The 19,982-nt window shown below is 53.3% G+C and overlaps 1 long non-coding RNA gene across 2 annotated transcripts in view; it reads right to left on the bottom strand.

Moving 5' to 3' along the window:
* LOC113632546 (uncharacterized) overlaps positions 1-19,133 on the bottom strand; it is a 211,382-nt gene extending 192,249 nt beyond the window's left edge. Inside the window, exon 1 of one of the 2 annotated variants that reach the window (XR_003437855.1) lies at positions 18,761-19,133. This is a non-coding gene — a long non-coding RNA (uncharacterized LOC113632546). Of the gene's footprint in view, positions 1-1,116; positions 1,227-18,760 lie in introns of those variants that run through there. The other variant, XR_003437857.1, reaches the window with a different exon arrangement.
* Between the last annotated feature and the right edge of the window lie 849 nt (positions 19,134-19,982).

Raw genomic sequence — 19,982 nt, 5'->3', positions numbered from 1 at the left:
AGGGGTCAAGTGTGGAAGAGAGGCGGGACCTGGGAGAGCACTCGCTGGAGAGGAGGTGGGCAAGTGGACAGCTGCAGGGGGCAGGGGGCAATGTGGCTGAGGAACCAGCTTGAGCTGACGCTAGGAGCCCATGGGCTCCTGGAAAGGAGGGTGGAGTCGCGGGCACCAGGGCTGCCTATGGCTGGGACCCTGCCCTCCCTCTCTCCCCACCCCTACTTCTCATCCCAGCTGGAGTCAAGGCGTGTCTTCCCGGCTGGATGTGAGGCTCCCTGAAGGCAGGCCCTGCTTGTCTTGCTTACTTCCAAACCCAGGCCCTGGCCCAGAACAAAAGCTCAGCAGGTCTGCCGAGCAGGTGGCTGCAGAGGCTGGCCATGAGAGCCCGGGACACCGAAAACAGAGCCCTGACTCCAGATGGGTCTGTTTCTAAGAGGCTTTGCCCTTGTTTCGTGATTTGTTCTGGGTATTACAACCCAATGGAAAAGAGGGTGGCAGAGAGGAGGGCCTGGGGGCGGCGGGGAACCACCGGGCAGCCGGGTACCAGCAAGACCCAGGCAGGGTGTCAGGGCCCCACCCCACAGCCCCAGACCCCACCCACCCCCGGGGGCCGACTCGCGCACCGGCTCCAGCGCTGCCCAGGGGCAGCAACTCTTGTGCTCTCCCTGAACACAGGATGGAGGGAGGAAAAGGGGGCTTTGCTCCAAGAGCCCCTGAGTGGGGGAGCAGGAGCTGGGCAAAATCCCCCTTGGTTGGCACACAGCAGGCCTGAATTCAGGGCCAGTGAGTGCCACCTCCAGCTCCCTGGATGTCCTAGGCCAAGTCGCTGGCCCAGCGTCTCTGAAGACCCTAAGGGGGCTCTGCCATCAAGCGAGGCCCACAGCTAGGTCTGTCCCCCCATCTCTCACACACACTCGCGCCCCGCACGGGCTCCTGCCCGCCTACGGGGGAAGGGAGGAGGCAGCCCAGGCAGCAGGCCCGCCGCAGGGCCCCTAACAAAGGCAGAGGGGGTTGGGCCGACAGCGGCAGCCAAGAGCACTGGGGGAGGGGGCTCAGGCTGGGGAGGGATGTGGCTCAGAGCCGAACGGGCCACCAGCAGCTGCAGCATCTGCTTTTTCTCACCTCTGAAGGGAATCGATTTGTCTCTGACTGATTTCCCTGACGTCTAGTTTTCTTCTCCGCCCGGCTGTCAGCCCAGCCACTGTGTGCGGGGAAGCGGGGACGCGCCCTGGCCGCCGGCCCGCGCGCCCGCCCGCCACTCCCGCGCACACCGCAGCGCCCCCACACCGCCCCGCACGCTCACCCCACACGCCGCACAAGCACAGAGAAGCCCACGCCCCCCCGCAAAGCTGCCACCCGCCCAGAGAGACACGCCCACGGCCAGACAGACAGTTACACCCAGACAGACACACACACCACAGCACACACGTGCACTCCCACGCACACCCACACTGCAGCCACCCTCCTGGACAGACACAGCCACAGACAGACACACACACACATCTCCACACTCACGTTCCCCGGCACCACAGAAGCACTAGCACCCACACACCCACCACACGCACGCGCGCACACACACACACACACACACACACACACGCTCCCAGACGGCACAGCCATGCCCACACCACACAGCCGCACAGCCGCGGGCTACGTTCCTACCGCACAGACCCACACGGACACCCCACAGTCACACCTCCGTGTGCTCCCACATCGGCCCCACGCCCAGGCCGCCCGCAGAGCTGCTGTGAGCGGTGCTGTCACCCTCCGCTGTAACGCTGGGAATCGGGTGGGAAAGTCTTGCAAGGAAACCTACCCCAACGTCCTGGGCGTGGACGGAGGAGGGGGTCGGGGGGGCAGCTGTGGGCCAGCTGAGGGCATGCGGGGGACAGGCTTGCTGCAGAGCATCCTGGGTGAGGCACTAGACCCAGGCAGGGTCCCAGTGATTTGAGCTGGAGGGTGTCGAACCCTCAAGGTTACCAGGATCAGGCTGGGTTTTCCTGGTCACAAGCACCTTGATAGGGTCTCCCAGTCCTCCAAAGGACCCCGATTGGGACTTCCCTGATGGTCCCGTGCTAAAGAATCCACCTTACAATGCAGGGGACTCGGGTTCAATCCCTGGTCCGGGAGCTAAGAGCCCACATGCCCCAGGGCAACTAAGCCCACGTGCCACAACTACTGAGCCCGCACCTCAGCTAGAGCCCGTGCGCCACAAACTACAGAGCCCATGCACCCTGGGGCCTGCACATCACAACTAGAGAGAAGCCCGTGCGCCGCAACGAAAGATCCCACATGCCTCAACAAAGATCCCGTGTGCTGCAACTAAGACCTGACGCAGCCAAAAACAGATTAAGTAAATAAATGAATAATAAATTTTTAAAAATAGATATTTAAAAAAAAAAGTTAAACGTCTATCTACTGGGACCTCCCTGGTGGTGCAGTGCTTGAGAACCCACCTGCCAATGCAGGGACACGGGTTCGAGCCCTGGTCCGGGAAGATCCCACATGCCACAGAGCAACTAAGCCCATGAGCCACAACTACTGAGCCCACGTGCCACAGCTACTGAAGCCCGCGCGCCTAGAGCCCGTGCTCCACAACAAGAGAAGCCACCGCAATGAGCAGCCTGCGCACCACAATGGAGAGTAGCCCCCTCTTGTCTCAACTAGATAAAGCCCAATGCAGCCAAAAATTAAAAAATAAAATAAAATAAAATTATTTTTAAAAATCTATCTACAATATGATCCAGCCATTCCATTCCTACTCACCCATAAGGAAAGGAAATAACTGTCCATACAAAGACTTGTATGCAAATGTTCATAGCAGTTTTATGTGTTAGCCCTAAACTGTAAACAACCCAATGTCCTCCATGAGGTGAATGGCTGAACAAATTCTAGTACATCCAGACTATGGAATACTACTTAGCAATGAAAAGAAATGAACTGCTGGGACTTCCCTGGCAGTCCAGTGGTTAAGACTGTGCACTTCCACGGCAGGGGGCCCGGGGTTGGATCCCTGGTGAGGGCACTAAGATCCCGCATGCCGCGTGGCACGGACAAAAATATAAAAAATAATTTAAAAACAAAGGTTTTTTGATTGATTACCCAATTAATCAACAACGGCAGCAAACAGCAATAATAATACACACTGACCCTCTCTATGTTCACATTTTCACTTCCATGACAGCACTTGATTGGATCCTGGAAACACCCACTGAGATTGGTATTGTTCCCATCTCACAGATGAGGAAACGAAGGTCTGGACTGGGAAAGGGACTCATCCAGGCGCCCGCATGGTTAGTGAATTTAGACCTCTGACTCAAACCCAGGTCTCCTGATTCCACAGCCAAAAATTCAGACCAAACCAACCGTCTCCAGGTAATGACCCATCTGCCCTCGGAAACCCCACAAGGCCAGTCCATCCTGGCACCACTCTCCGCCTTGGGGAACGTGGAGGAAGCCCTCAGCATGGGTGCTGGTGAGGCGTGTGCGTGGAGAACGCGCGTATGGACGCACGTGCGTGCCAGAGGTGTGTGTGATTGCCAAGGCGGAGGATGAGTGTGCGGAGGTGGGCGGGGCAGATGGGAGCAGGCTCTGCAGGCTGATGTTGGGGGAGGGTGTGTCCACGTAGGGTGCATGTGACCGTGGGTGTGGGAAGCAATGTGTGTAGGGGACACGCTGCGGGAGTGATCAGGCGTGATTATGGGTTCGTGTGCGCTAGAGGTGCACGCAGGAGGGCCTTTTGAGGGTGTGGGGCTGCGTGTACGTGTGAGGGGGTGGTAGGTGTGCCGGAGATGTCCCCATCGTTGTGTGTGAGAGTGTGAGGGTGCATGCCCACCACACTGTGTGCCCACCGGATGAAGGGGCTCCACTCCTGCACCCTGTGTGTTTCCTGGCCCCCTGCCCCTCCCCTGGGGCTTTATCTGTCCAGGCAGCCCTGCTCTCAGCACAGACAGCAGATAATTGGCAAATAGAACCCGTTCTTGGCTCTTCGAGGTCTGGTCAGAGATAAGAGGAGACGTGAGTACCAGCAGAGTGGGTGCTGAGGGTTCAAGGACCACCATCGGAGGCTTTGTCCTCCTCCCTCTTTGGCCAGTGATCCACACACCCACCACAGTAGCACATGACAGGCAAAGAGGCCCGGTGAACACCTGGAGGGTGGGGGCTGGGACAGGGGTGCCCACCAGGCCTGGCACTGAGCAGGGCTGAGCAATGTTTGCTGAGTGAATTAGCTCTCAGCTCAGCATCCACTCATTCCTTCCAACACCTGACCCAGCACCTACTAAGTGCCCAGCTAGGGCTGGATCCTGGAGCCGGGGAGGCCAAGGAGACCCAGGCCGGGCCTCGGGGACATCACAGTCTGCATGGCCGCCCCAGGCCAGCAAGACAGGCAGGGGACAGAAACGTTAACCCCAACGGTCTGGTCACATTAGGAGAAGCCTCAGAGCTCAGACCTGCAGTTATCGGGCCAGGGTCCGGAGGGAAGGCATGTTTGGGAATGAATGGGCTTGGCCTGGCCGGGGGCAGCGCCGATGGGAAGGCTACCACCCACCACTGACTTCCTGTTATGGGCCAGACCCTGTGCCGCGGAGCCATTTAGAGTGATGGTCACTCCACTTTGTCCAAAGCCCTGTGGGGTAAATACTGTTTTATCCAAGCTAAGGACCTTATCCGTAGGATTTGAGAGGAACGAGGGAGGTGGACAGATACGGTTTTAGAAAGACCCAGCCCCTGCACTTCAGTGTGTAAGAGGAAGACGAACGATTGTCAGGCAAGAACGCCCAGCTGCCCCAGGCAGCTCCTAGCAAGGCTCCTCCCAGGCTGCCCCAGAACTTTCCCGGGACTGGTCCTCAGGATGGTCAGGGCTTCCTGGGATGAGGGCAAGAAGGCCTGGTTGGGACAGGGAAGGTGAGGGGGATAGACAGGTGGAGGAGGGCAAACACACAGGCCCTTGCAGTTGGGGCTTGGAGTCCAGGGACCATTCAGGTCCACAGTTCTCCCTTCAAGGAGCAGTGATGGCCAGTTGGTGCTGGGGGTGGATGCCAACTCCATCCTGCCAGGCAGCCCTTCTGGAACATCCCCACCATCCTGGCCTGGCCCCAGTATAGCCTTCCTTTGGCCTCCTCAACGTGGCTCTCTCCAGATGGGTAATTGGGAGAACTGTCAAAGGCCAGGACCAAGGGAGAAACTGAAGCCAGTGCGAGCGGGAAGCAGACTGGCTCCTGGTCGCATGGTGGGACTGGGATTGGACTTCAAGTGTCCTGATGCTCAGCCTGACCGCATAGTGAGTGGCTGAGGCCGTGTGACATGGGATGAACGTCAAGTTTCCATCCTCCTCCTCTTTCTTTTGCTACTCCTCCTCCTGCCCCATGTTCCTCTCCTGTCCTGCCCCCAAGCCCTGCCTCCGCTTTCTCTTCCTCCTTTTCCTCTCCTTCTCTCTTCTACCTCATACCTTACCTTGCTTAAGAGAAGCAATGCAATGCCCTCTGGCTCCAGATTAGAAAATTTCTCTGGGTGACGGAGACCTCAGAGGTCTTACCCGTCATCTCTGATAGGTGGAGTCATCACACACCCCCAAAATGTCCACATCCCAGTCTCCAGAACCTGGGAATGTGTTGGTTACATGAAAAGGGGAATTAGGTTGCAGATGGAATTGAGGTTGCTGATCAGCTGACCTTGAGATGAGGAGATGTTCTAGGACTATCTGGGTGGGCCTGATGTAGTCACAGGGGTACATAGAATGGAAGAGGGAGGCAGAAGAGAGAGCCAGCAAGATGGCATCACTAGAGGGACACAGCCTGGTGTCACTGGCTTTGAAGATGGAGGAAGGGGCCTTGAGTCAAGGAAAGCGGGCGGCCTCTAAAAGCTGGAAAAGGCAAAGAATTGGACTCTCCCCTAGAAGTCTCCAGAAGAAACGCAGTCCTCTGACACCTTGACTTTAGCCCAATGAGACCCATTTTTGAGTTCTGACCTCCGTAACTATAAGTTAATAGATTTGTGTTCTTTGAAGCCATGACTCTTGTGGTCTTTTGTTACAGCAGCAATAAGAGACGAATACACGGTTCCATGTCTCCCAAAGCCCTCCAGCTGCATTCCTCCAGTGACAGGGAGCTCCCTCCAGTGTCAGCCAGCTCTGGCCATTACCACATCCCTCCTCATGGGATCCGAGCTCTCCCCTGGGACTGCTTTCCAATTTGCCAGCTCAGTCCTTCTAGGCCCCCCAAACAAGCCACTCTCTGTCTTTATAATGTTTAAAAACAGTATTCATGGGATTAATCCCCCTCCATTCTTGCCTTCTCTTTGCCCGGCATCCCCAGAAAGCTTCTCTGATTGCCCCACCAGAAACTCCTCTCAAAGAAATCTTATTCCCTCTTCCTACATTTTTTCTGAATTCTGGGGGTCACTCACACCCAGGCCAAAGTTCTCAGGAGCAGAGACTCAGCCTGCCTGCCAAGGAGGCACTGGGGTAGGATGGAGGTCATTGTCTCTGCTGGCTGTGTGATCTTAGTTAGACAAACCCATGCTCTCTCTGGACCTCTGATGTCCCATCTATAAAATGGGATGAAACCCCATGAGCTCCGTGGATGGCCACAGGGCAGAGTGAGTCTTACCTGCCCTGATTGCTTTGCCAACACAACTCACAAGTGTTTGCCTCCCCTCCATATTTCTTGTCATTAATAAGAGAGGAGAGGAGAGGGGAAGAGAGGGGAGGGGAAAGAGAGAAGAGAGGAAAGGAAGGAGAGGGGAGCTGTAGTCCCTACAGAAATTGTATTCGAATGTTTTATAATGTGCTCTGGCTCGGGCAGCACCTTAGTTAATGGTGTGTCAGATGATGGTACAAATTTATAGCTGAAGGTTTACATCACAGACAGCTGGAATGAATGACAATAAATTAATTTAAAGTGCTACCAAAGTGTTCCCCAATGTATATGTGCTTATGAGCTCTGGGCTGATAATTTATAAATGCATGCCTTTTATAATCCTGGTCTTAAGTCTTGAAAGCAGATAGTTAAAAAGCAGTCACATGACATCAATTATTTTTATTAATATCACGAGTGCGTGATTAGGGTGGCGGGAATGCTGGTCACCAGTACAGGTTTCTGCAGCCAACCTTCGCTTCCTTCCTCTGTCTTCTTGTCCTGAGGGGTTTGAACCTCACAGTCCCAGGTTCCATTCCAGCCCAAGATCCCCTCAGGTTGCCAGGGCCTGAGCCGGTGCCACCACTACCTGTTCCCCTCTCCTGGGTGAGAATTTCACTTCACATCCATATGGGGTCCCTCTTCTAAGGAGTTATTATAACATCCACATGTTCCTCGGATAGGAGAGAGCACACGTGTTTTATGTGCAGACAATCAACCCATTCACACAAACTCAAAGACAGAGAGAGACGTGCTGAGCCTCAGTTGCTCCACCTGTAAAACGGGTATCACCACATTGACCTCATACAGCCAAACAGGGCCACTGGGAGAACTGATTAAGGCCAAAGTAGCACTCAATAATACGTGTTGCTCTTAGGAGTCTCTCTGCTCTTCTACAAAGGGAGGGGAAGTTCAAAGTGGTTTACACAACCCAGAACTTTGTGGTTGGTTGACCTGCTCAGATCTTGAGAAAATATAAGATGACCCTACCCTCCTGGAAGCCCATTCCAAGCCCTTCTTCTTTCTAAAGCCAATCCCACTGCATGTGCCCTGGGCCTCCAGCCCTGCCATTTTCTCGATAGATCCATCAATTATTCCGGTACAGGTTCACCGTTTCCTTTTCCTGTGTTATGTTAAAGATTGCCAAAATTCTTCTCCGCTTCTCCCAACAAGAAGAGATGGAGTCTATTGCCCCCTCCCACTTGACTCGAGGCTGGCCTGCGACTTGCTTTGACCTATAGAATGTGGTGGAAGTGACATTGGGTAATTTCCAAAACTGGGTCTTAAGGTATCTGCAGCTTCTTTGGAGCACGTGGCATACTCTTGGAAGCCAGCTGTTATGTTGCGACAATCCCAACCAAGATGGAAAGGCCACACGGAGAAGAACCACGATGTTCCCGTCGGCCAAACTCCCCGCCAACGGCCAGCTCCAGCCGCCAGCCATGTGATGGGCCATCTTCACATTCTAGTCAAACATACAGGTGACTGAAGCCCCATGTGAGCCAGCAGAGCCCAGTTATTCCAAGAATTACGAGAGATAATAAATGGTTGTTGTTTTAAATTATTACGATTTGGGTGGTTTATTACACAGCAGTAGACAACCAGAACACCCCTCTCTACTGGCTGCCTTGCATCAGCGCTTAAACGAATACAGGCTGCTCTCATCTAAAATCCTCCCTGGATCCCACCTCCCTCACCAGCTCCAGCCTTGGCTCACCCGTCCCCACCAAACTGCAAAACGAGACAGAGACGCCACGCTACAAACGATCTCCCTGTCCGTCCCCACCATCCACCCCTCACCGCCAGCCAGCTCTCTGGCTTTTGCCCCTCCCACTCTTCCAAGGGGGTCACCTCGTAGGTCACCAGGGGCTGGCCGTCCTTGAGTCCTGCCCTTTATCTCACTACCCTTGGGCAGCATGCTTGCTGGTGCCCGCTGCCATGCCTTTCAACACTCGTCCCAAGGCTCCTCCAACCCTCCTTTGTCAGCACCTCTATTTCCCACACCGTTTCCTTCAGTCTCGCTTGGACACCTCTTGTCCTTCTCTTGAAATCCCGATGTTCCTCAGGGCCCTGTCCTGAGCCCTTGGCCCTCCACATTCCTCACGCATTTGTGGGCACGCTCATCTGCTCCCTGCTCCTAGCCAGGGCCTCTCAATTCTGCATGTCCAGCCGATTCCCTCTCCAGCCCACAATATCCAGCTGCCTCCTGGACTTTTCCACTTGGACATCTTTGACCTCAACAGTCCCCATGTTTACTCATCATCTCTACACCCCCTGCCCCCTCCTTACTTGCTCCCCCTCCAGGGACACGGTTGCCCAAGTCCCAAACCTGGGATCTAGTCTTAATTCATTCTGCCTCCTCCCCACATAAAATCAGTCACCAGATTCTGGCAGGTTTCCCCTAAGTTGATCTAAAAGCTCTGCTTCCCATTGCCCTTGGCCAGGTCACCACCACACTTCCCTGGAATACTTACACCCCCCCCACTGGCCTTTCTCCCTGTATTTATGCGCCAAATCCTTTCTCCACTCTGAAGTACAGAGACCCTGATTAAGACTTTGCAACTTAAAGTCTTTCAGTGGATCCCTTTTGTCTTTAGACTAAAAGCCAAACTCACTGATGCAAAATATGGGCCCTAGGACCACCTCTCCAGCCCTAAATCTGACCAGTCCCCACATTCACACTGGCCTCATTCCTCCAACATGCTGTGTACTCTGTGTGCTCACATATGTTCCTTCTGCCAGGCACACCCTTCCCTCCTCCATGGTCCAGCAAACACAGCCTCCTTCAGGCCTTCACTTCCCTGGGAAGCCTTGTCCACCCCATCATGCCCTTGCCCTGCCCTCCCCATCTCGCACCCTTTCTCTGTCTTCCTTTCTGCCAGCACTGATCTCCCTCGCTGTTAACCGCTTGGTGAGTTGCTTGTCTTCTCAGCTCAACAGTCAGCTCTGGAGCGGGCAGGAACCATTCGTTACAGCCTAGCACAACAGCTGGCACAGAGTAGCTACTCAGTAAGTAGCTGTGAATTAATGAATGATAACTGAGTCTTGGGAAAATGTCATCACCTTGTTTCCTCCAACCTCCATCAAAGCCTGGCTTTAACAGATTTGCAAAGTCCCCACCTTCAGCTTCCATTCACCCCCTCAGCTACTCAACACCGATTTATTGAGTGCCCAACGTATGCCCAGCCCTGGGATGGACAAACGAATATCAGATGCGTGAATTAACAAAACACTGCTGAAATAAAAAAGACCAAACTACCGATATACACAGCAACATGGATGCATCTCAAAAGCAATATACTAAATAAAGGAAGCCAGACGACACACTGGATAATTCCATTCATATGACATTCTAGAAAAGGCAAAACTATAGGGACAGAAAACAGATTGGGACTCCCAAGGCATATGTCATAGAGAACGAGTGAGGCAGAAGCAGGGATGTCTTTTTATAACCAGTCTTAGAAGTCATTAGGCATCACTTCTGCCACGTTTCTGTTCATCAGAAGCGAGTCACTAAAGCCAGAAGGGGAGGGGAATTAGAGTCCACCTTCCAATGGAAAGTGTCAAAGAATTTGCGGATGTGATTTGAAAGTATCACAGGTACCACCTGACCACAAGGCAATGCCGTGTCCACCAGGCATGGTGGCCACACGCCCCAGCATTCACAGTATCTGCAGGCAATGGGGTACCATGGACACCTGGATGACCCAAAGGCAGCTTTAAGAACATTATTATAATAACGTTAAAAGAGTATTTTGGCAGAAAAGAAAACCACCTCTATTGCTAGTTATTCTCTGTGTTACCATCAGTCATTTCCCCTCTCAGTACCTCGGTTTCCTGATCTATAAAATAAGCATAGTTATATTCTCTACCAAGTAATGTTCTTGTGAGGACTAAATGAGGTGATTGCGTAAAGTGCTTAGAAAAACACAGGGCACATGGCAATTCCTAGTAACACTGTAGTCTTTCATGAGCTGGCAGAGGAGTAAATGAGATGACCATGGAAAGAGCTTAGAGCAGTGCCTGCCTGGCACATGAAAATACACCAGTTACATGTTATTGTTATTGTATTTATAATTATTTCTTGCTCTAGCCTCCTCAAGACCTCTGGGATAACGTGCAAACTCCCAGATGTCATTCCACGTCCTTTGCAAATACATTCCTGCCTATCTGTCTGCTCCCGCATAACCTTCCCCACACACATACCACAAACACCATCCCTGAACATGCCCCAAACTCACAACTTCCCCCTATGCAGCTCTTTCTCCTAAGATGCCCCTACACACCTCTTCCTGGTTAACTTCTACTCAACATGAACATTGGACAGGAGTCAAGGCTGTCCACTCCTAGCCATGACAGAGTAACTGGTCATCAGATTAACACTAGCACCAGCACCATAAAAAAAGAAAAAGAAATAGAAAAAGAAAACTGAAGAAACATAGAAACACCTATTTTCACATAGAGGCACAGGTCAGTGACTCCCAAGAGAAGGGAAACAGATGAGGTAAGCTCTATGATTGTCTCAGCTGTCTAACTGGACACACGTTCCAGGCTACTGAACAAAGAGAGAGAATCTAAGTAAAGCACAGCAATCTCACTGAGCCGATGAGACAGGCTGGAGAACAGGGAGGCTCAGCCTGTAGAGGAAGTCACGGGCAGAGTACCAGCGAAGAGGGAGCTAGGCAGAGAAAGTTCCAGAAATCTTCACAGAGGTCCTCTTGAGCCTTAGAATGAATTATAAACTGTGCCTGTCTGGGGGTGAGATGTGATGAGGCCAGGCAAAGTCCAACTATCAGAGAAAAATTATTACCAGGGAACTGTGAGTTTAACTACTTGCAGAGCTCACACAGAGCTGAAAGACTTTGAGTTCCAACCAGCCAGAGCAGAGCAGAGAGGCCTCATTGATCAGCTTAATAAAGCTTAAAAATAAGCCTCAAAAGGAGAAGCTTGATCCACCAGTAAACTAACTAACTGCCAAAGCTATATCTTCAGTAATCTTTCAAGAAGACAACAAAATCCAAACACTCAGCAATGGAGCATCAAAATGCCCAACACCCAAACAAAAACTCCTAGACATGCAAGAAAGCACGAAAATACAACCCACAACTAGAAGAAAAATAATTCAGTAGAAACAGACATGGATGACAGAAATTATGGAATTAGCAGACAACGACATTAAAATAATTATTATAAGAATATTCAAGGATTTAAGAGAAAACATAGTGAAGAGATGGATGAGAACCATAAAAAGAAACAAAGAGAACTTCTAGAGCTAAAACATACAATTTATAAAATAAAAATTTCATAGGAAGGAATTAATAACAGATAAGATGCTGCAGACAAGTTGAAGCCAGGGCAGCAGAAATCACAAGGGAAATTAGAAAATATTTTGAACTGAATGAAAAAATAAAAACACAATATATTAATTGTTGTAGTATGCAGCTAAAAGACTGGCTGGAGGGAAATGTATAGCTTTAAATGCTTGTATTAGATAAAATGAAAGTTTTTAAACATTTGTGCAGGAAAGAGTTAACAGAGTAAGCCTGAGACTTCTATCATTAGAAAGTCCTGCTTGGGATTCCCTGGTGGCACAGTGGTTAGGAATCCACCTGCCAATGCAGGGGACACGGGTTCGAGCCCTGGTCCAGGAAGATCCCACATGCCACGGAGCAACTAAGCCCGTGTGCCACAACTACTGAGCCTGCGCTCTAGAGCCCGCGAGCTACAACTACTGAGCCCGTGTGCTGCAACTACTGAAGCCCATGCACCTAGAGTCCGTGCTCCACAGCAAGAGAAGCCACCTCAACGAGAAGCCCGTGCACCGCAACGAAGAGTAGCCCCAACTCACCGCAGCTAGAGAAAGCCCGTGGGCAGCAACAAAGACCCAAAGCAGCCAAACATTAATTAATTAATTAATTAATTTTTTAAAAATGTGAAGCGTGATAAAAGGGGGAAAATAATTTGAAGAGAGAGCAAGCATTAGAACCAGACTCAGATATGGCAGAAATATTGGAATTATCAGACCAGGGATTTAAAACACCTATGATTAGTACGCTAAGTCCTCTAATGGAAAAAGTAGGCCACATGGATGAACAGATGGGTAATACAAGTAGAGAGATGGAAATTCTAAAAAAGAAAAAGAAATGCTAGAAATCAAAAGCATTGATCCTGGATCTGCTGACCCAAAACATAACCTCACGCACTGAATCTCAGGTTGAGCCAGTGGGCATCACTTCCCAGGCCCAGAGTCCATGGGGAGGAGGAGCCCATGGTAGGCCTGGGCAGGGCCGGGGCTGTGCCTGCTGCAACATCTGGGATTGAGCCACGGCTTCAGTGGGTCCAGGGCAGGCTCTGCAGCCAGCAAGGGCTGTGGGAAGCAGGTGAGGAGGCCAGAACTTCTCCAAACTGTCAGGACCTGGAGGCCTGGTGTGGGTGGCCTTAGGCTGAAGAAGAGGGATGCTGGATGGGCCGTGGGCAGCTTGGACCAAGAGGAGGGCAGCTTAGTGTCTAAGCACAGACTGGGTAGACCTCCCTCACTTCCTAGCTGTGTCACTTTCCCATGTGGGCCTTATTGTCCTATCTGTCCCCCAAGTGGGGTGATCTTGCCAGTCAAGTAGGCATAAAAAATGCAAAAGCTGCAGAAGCTTTGACATCAACAAACCAAGGTTTGGTCTCTGACCCACCAGTTCCAAGCGAGATGTCTTTGGACAATTATAAACTCTCTGAGCTGCACTTTCCTCATCTCTGCAGTGGGTATCATAGAACTATTACTAGGACACGACGCTATACCAAAATGTACAGCTGCAAGAAGTATCACATTCTGGATTTGTCTTTCAAGAAACTAAATTCTGACCATCTCACCTCCATCGTTATCAGGCTGTTACCCTCGGCCTCAAGAAGAGGGAGGCCCCATGGTGTCCAGGAAGTAGGGCAGGGCCTTGGATCTCCACTCTGTCCTGGCCACTGCGGAGACCCTCATGCTCTGAGTTGTGTGTCCCTGATGTCCTGTGGCCTCCTACTCTGCTGGGCATGAGGCTGGACTAGGTGCAGGACTGGCCTCCCAGAAATGCTGAGGCCTGGTCACACACCCGAGTCTGGGCCTGTTTTACCCACCTTCCTTCTCAGTCTGTCCCATCCTCCTTGGGGTCTTGTCCCTCGAAGGCCCTCCAGGCCACCTTACAGCATCTTGTCTGAGATGACAAGAGAGAGCTTTGGATCTGGAGCCATTTCTACTATAGCCCCCAAACCCCCGGGTAAAAGGACGCAAAGGCCTGGTCAGCAGGGGAATACCAGTATAATATCTATAAAAATCCTCCTGCGCAGAACCCCCTCAGATGGTGGGTAGATAGGAAGTGGTCCATGAAGCTGTCTGTGTCAGACATCTTAGGCTGCTGTGAAGACAAATTAAACACACAGAAGGTGGCTGCCCAGTGCTGGCCCACAGAAAGGGCTTCCAATCCCCTGTACTCACATCCTTTGATCCTTGCAATCCCACAAAGCAGGCACTGCAGATGATGTAGGAGAGGCCCAGAGAGGGTAAGAGCCTTGGGGAAGGTTACACAGCAAAGCAGGGTGAGCACTCGTTCCCTGCCTGGAGGCCTCTATCACCAGGAGAGAGGGTGAGGCAGGCACATCCCCCAGGGTATCTGGTTGCCAGCCTTATAGGCAATGCCGGTCCTAATGCGAGTTAAAATTAGAACTAACTGGAGAAGTATTTTTATTACAGGGTTGAGCATGTGGACAGCAGAGGAGCCCAGCATCACAAGAGCAGCCACAGGGCTAGCAAGGAACAGCATCCCTCCTCTTGTGCAAGAGACTGTGTGCTGGCCAGAAACTGAGGACAGTGGAAGCGGCAGGGCAACAATGCCTTGGAAGCAAGCAGAGAGAGACTTTTCTTCTTGACCAAAATTCCAGAGAGTCAGGCTCTGAATATGAGCAAGGACATCTAGGCTCTCACTCTGGGCCTTAGTGTACCTGTCTCGGAAGTGGGTACAATGGCCACAGGAGGGCTGTGAAACTCAAACACCCTTCTTTCCTGCCATTAAAGAACCTTTGCCAGAACAAGATTGCTATGGTCCGAATGCTTCCTCTGGAAATTCATAGGTTGAAATCCTAACCCCCAAGGTAATGGTATTAGGAGGTGGGACTTTGGGGAGGTGATTAAGTCCTGAGTGTGGAGCCCTCATGAGTGGGATTAGTGCCCTTATAAAAGAGACCCCAGAGAGCTCTCTTCTACCATGTGAGGACACAGTGAGAAGACAGGTGTCTATGAACCAGGAAGCAGGCTCTCAGCAGACACTGAATCTGCCACCACCTTGATCTTAGACTTCCCAGCCTCCAGAACTGTGAAAAATAAATGTCTTGTTTATAAGCTACCCAGTCCATGGTATTCTACTGTAGCAGTCTGAATGGACCCACATAAAGGTGCTCCCACTCTCCACCCAACAAACTTCAGGAGAAGGGGGAACAGTAAAGTTTCCTCAAGTACAGTTTCCCGGCCTCCTCAGCTCCTCCAAGCTGTGGCGTATCCCCGGGGAAACCTAGTCCAGGTGGCGGAGGATCCTTCATCTCTAAGAATGCCTGTGACACTCAGAGGGAGACACATGTCGGGGAACTCTTCACTTTACAGAAAAGGTGCTTCCTTCACGGAAAGAGATGGCCTTCGAGTCCCTGCATCAGGAGCTTCCCTCCCATGTCCTGGAGGTGGGGAGGCCGGAGTTGCGGCAGGGGAAGTGTACCCAGATGGCCCAGCTGCTGCCCTGTTCTGGGGGGACTTCTTTACTTGTAAGGTGAGGGGTTGGAGGGAGTTTTCTCAAGGACTCAGGTAGTGTCAGGAGGCTTGAAGCAAGAGGTTTAGGAAACCCAGGGGAAGAGGTCAGTGAGAAATGGAAACTGTGGTTCTCAGGTGGACCTGGATTGCCAACACTTCTCAGGGACACTGGGGCTTCTGGGAGGAGGAGGACACCCTATGTCACACCTGGCCGCTGGTGTGGGCTGGGGTTCAGGACCCCTTAAACCTCCAGTTCCTCCTCCCACAGGGCATGACAGCTGAAGCTGGGAGGAGGCCAGTGCGGGGAATCTGTCCTGGGCAGGAGTCTGGCACACCATCATGGTCTGGCCTCCATGATTCTTGCTCCTGGTTGCAGGGGGTGAGCGTGGGCAGGGGTGTGGGGTAGGGAGAACATCACCTTATTTTTCTGAAAAGGAAGGCAAAGCCCCCTTCAACAGCCCCGCAGCCTCTACCTCTCCCCTGCAGTCTTCACCCACACTGATGCCTACATGATCCTTCTGGAACATGGTCTTCATCGTGGTGCTCCCTCACTCACCCACCTTCAGCAGTTCCCCACCACCTCTGCCAATTCCCCAGACCTGGCTGACAATTGAAACTTCCTGAGGCCCCTGTTAAGCAGACAGAGACCCCAGCCCCCTGCCTGACAGCCTTCAGAGTCCACCAGTCTCTCTCAGGGATTTCTCCAAGTTTCTCTCGTTTGATGGCCAAGCCAACTGATGCTCAGAGAGGCTAAACAACTTGCCAGAGGTCACACAGCAGGAGGACTTGAAATTCAAATCCAGCTCTGGTGACATGGCTAGAGCTCATGCCCTACCTACAGAGGGGCCACGATGCTAGGACGGAAGCTTCAGGAAGCTCTGTCTCTCAGCCTGGGCACTGTGTGTGTGGGGAAAGGCGGTAAGGAAGGAGGAGGTTGGAATGGGGAGCTCTGAAGGCAGCACGGTGTGGTGGGCAGAGTCCGGACCATGAATCCAGAGGCCTGGGGCCCGGCCACCTCTGCTGTGCCTCAGCTGCCTCCTGTGGGAAACGGACGATAAACCCCCGGCCCAGATGCACAGGTTCCCGAGGGAGTGTGACTACACAGTAGGTGCTGCAGAGCCCAGCCCCGAGCTGGGGGCACAGCAGGTGTTTATTCCACACTTGTTGCCTTTGCACAGGATCCAGAGGCTCAGGGCTGTGCGTGCAGCCTTCGGCCCGAATCCACCCCCCAGCTGCAGCCCACGGTGAGGCTTTGCAGGCCCAGTAAACAACCCCTCACCGCCCTCACCAAAAGGAAACTTTTTTTTAAAGCAACAGAAACCAACATCTCTGCAGGCTGCCTGTGTTGGTAACGGAAAAGGAGCTTCTGAGAGGAAAGGGCTACGGGGTTGGGGGCGGAGGCCAGGCAGAGGCAGCAGAGCGGAGGAGAGAACCAAGATCTGATAAGGAGCTCTGCTCTTCAGGGCCTGGGGGCTGGGGGGGAAGGGAGGCTGGGGTGCATTGGGGGAGGGAGGCTCAGCCCCTCCTCAGCCCTGCAAGCAGGGAGCTGGGAGGTGGGGTCTGAGATGGCCTGGGGAGTGGCACTCAGGCCACAGGACTGCAAAGCTCAGCCATTCTCCCCTCCCTTAGGGCAAAGCCCTTTCCCTGGATGCAGGAACCAACCAGAGGCTCAAGGGCTGGCGGTCCCTTAGTCTGGCTCTGTAGCCACTCACCCGTGGCCTTGGGCCAGTCTCTTGGACACCCAAGGGGTCTCAGTGTCCCCCTCCCCCAAAAGAAGGTACTGACTGTCTATAGCGACAGCATCAGGACATGGTGCCAGCCTGAATCAGGAGGCTCAGGGCCTGGGCTTGCTATTAGGCCCTGAGCAAGCAGCCCTAGCTAGGCTGATGGAGACTGTCCCAATTTAGCAATGAAAGTCTGCATCCCAGGAAACCCCTTGGTCCTAGGGAAGATGTTGGTCACCCTTTGCCCCTCTGGGCTAGGATTTCCTCTGCTGAGACTAGAGGACTTTCCCAGCTCCCTGCCTGGCCCTCCCCATGACTGAGGACTGGGCCTGCCCTCTTAGACAGACTCACAGACTGACTGCAGAGACTGGATGTGAACCTGTGCCAGGGAACCCAGGCAGCTCCTGGGACAGGCAGGCAGAGTGAGCAGGTATCAGAACCCGAGGGCGAGAGCATCCAGGGAGGCTTGGTATGGCTTGGGCTTCACGGAGGAGCCATCCAAGCAGAGCAGAACAGGGAAGGGCTTTCCAGTGGGGATGACAGCTTCCCCAAGGCTGAGCGGCCACATGGTGGACTAAGCATTGCGCAGCGCCCCGTACTGAGTGCTGGCCTAGGTGGTAGGGCCCCAGCAGGCCCTCAGGGGCCACACTGTTGAATTTCTAAATGTACAGCCTCCACTCTCTGAATTCCCCCGGCTGTATCCACCGCCAAATGATTTGCATAAAAGCAAACACATAAAAAAGAAAACCGGCAACAGACAACAAAAGTTTGTCTTTTTTTTTTTTTTTTTTTCAGTGAAGATGGGCTTTTCACAGAAATTAAAAGCACCCACTAGGGCTCTGGATGTGTATGCCCACGCCCCACATGCTAACCTGACTCCCTGTGCAGCCCACCCAGCAGAGGCAGACCCCCCTAGGGAGACTGGAGGCTGAGTGGAGAGGGCCTGCCTCGAACACCCAAGGGTCCACCCACACCCCAGAGCACAGGGTGGCTCCACCTGGCCCGGCCCAGCTGCCAAACCCAACCCCTCAAAGCATCTCACCAACAGCTTTAGGGATAGCAGGGAAGTCACGAGCCCATCCTAGTTTCTTGTGCCCAAGAGCCCCCCCCAACACACTTCCTAGCTGAGCTGCCCTGAACAAGTCACTTACCCTCTCTGAGCTTCAGTTACCTCATCTGCTAGAGGAGGGCAATAAGACATGCCGAGGGTGGAGGAGGGAGGGCATCTGGCGCATGTGCCAAGCTCAGCGGGGAGAGGGCTTCCAGGAAGCCCAGCAAAGGCATCTCTGACCCTCTTCGGAAACCGCAACCGCCATCCCCCAGAAGGGCAGCGAGAGGCAGGAAGAACAGTGAGTCCCGCTCTTACCTGCTAGGCTGAAAGCTTGGGCCCGGTCCTGTCCAGAACTCTCTGCTGGGAGGAGGGAAGGGCCGCGGGCCATGAGGGCAGAAGCGCTAGAAGTAAATGCTATCGCTGTTCCCGTGGCCGCCTCAGCTGGTCTGAGGCCTCAGTGGGGGCCAGGGCTGAATCTGCCCTTCCTCTCACCCCAAGCATTTGCTGAGCGCTTCTGACCTCTCACCCGGTCATGTTACATGATTCTCCCCCCAACCCCCCAAACCACGCTGTGTGAGTTACATACCCCGTGGTTCCCTCTCAGTGACCCTGTCCCGAAGGCCTTGGTGCTCACGTTTCCTTAATCAGTCAGCTGAGGCTCCGAGAGGCAGGGACTTGCCCAGTATAGAGCAGAGCAACTTCGGAACCGAGTCTGACAAGAGCTCAAGGTACTTTCCACGGCAGGTGCAGGTCCCAAAGCAAAAAGCCCTGGCAGGAAAGGGGCCCTCGGGAGCCACCAAGGTTCCCGAGCAGAGGAGTGGCGTGATCAGGGGGCCAGTGGGAAGTTGGACTGAGGGCCCTGAGCCTGGAGCCAGCGAGACCAGCACGGAGGCTACAGTGAAGGTGCAGGCAACTGGGGGAGCCGAGGGAAGTGTGGGTGCGAGGGACGCAGGGAGGGCAGACCGCTGTGGCTCTCAGCCTCTGGGGACTCAGGGTTGGGAGGAGGAGGCACAGAGGGGGAGAGGGTGGGGTGGGGAGGACATCTAGAGTGTGCTCACAGCACTCCCCGCTCAGCACTGCCTTCCACCTTCCAGCTCGCCACGCAGTGGGCGCAGCAGGGTCATCACCTCACCTCCCAGGTCGGGAGCAGCCGGGGCTGGGTTCCCCCAGAGCCACTTGGCCAGTGCGGGGCTGTCCCCACTCCCTACCACACACCAGGCTCCTGCACCCACCTCTTTTTCCAGGCTGAATCCCCATGCCAGATTGATGAACAACGTAATAAAGGGGGCAATCACATTATTCCTGAATGCATTTTAATAAAAATCAAATAAAAGCAATTATGTGAATTTTCAAAAGGATCACCTCTGCTCCTTTCCCTGAGGTAGGAAACAGAATGAATTCAGGAAATCATTAAAATCAGAAACCCAAGCTGCTTGCCACCACCCCGCTGGCGGCTGTCACACAAAGGCAACAGGGAAACCCAGTCCCCTGCGGCAGAGCGGGTGCCTTTCTTTAGCTCTTTGAGTGGAAATTCCACCTATGGGTGAAGAAGGGTAATTAAGGGCCAGGAGAGATGCTTTGAATCCAGGCTGCCTTTGCCCCTCCAGTACAAACTTCCCAGCTTCAAAGGGGCCTCAGACTCCCCAAGGGAGAGCTCTCCAACCAGGCAGCTCAGGGGCCTGCGGGGAGGGCAGGCACAGGGCTCAGAGAGGGTCCCCAAATGAACACGCTCTCCCCTCTGTGAGGGACGTGCAGCTCTCAGCCCAGCTGGGGGCCAGAAAGAAGAGGTCCCACCCAGGGGCCTGTTC

This window comes from Aethalodelphis obliquidens, unplaced genomic scaffold, assembly GCF_003676395.1.
Source record: "Aethalodelphis obliquidens isolate GAN/ISIS:26980383/991018 unplaced genomic scaffold, ASM367639v1 scaffold37, whole genome shotgun sequence".
In the NCBI taxonomy this organism is placed as follows: Eukaryota; Metazoa; Chordata; class Mammalia; order Artiodactyla; family Delphinidae; genus Aethalodelphis; species Aethalodelphis obliquidens.
This window is presented reverse-complemented; position numbering and strand designations above follow the sequence as displayed.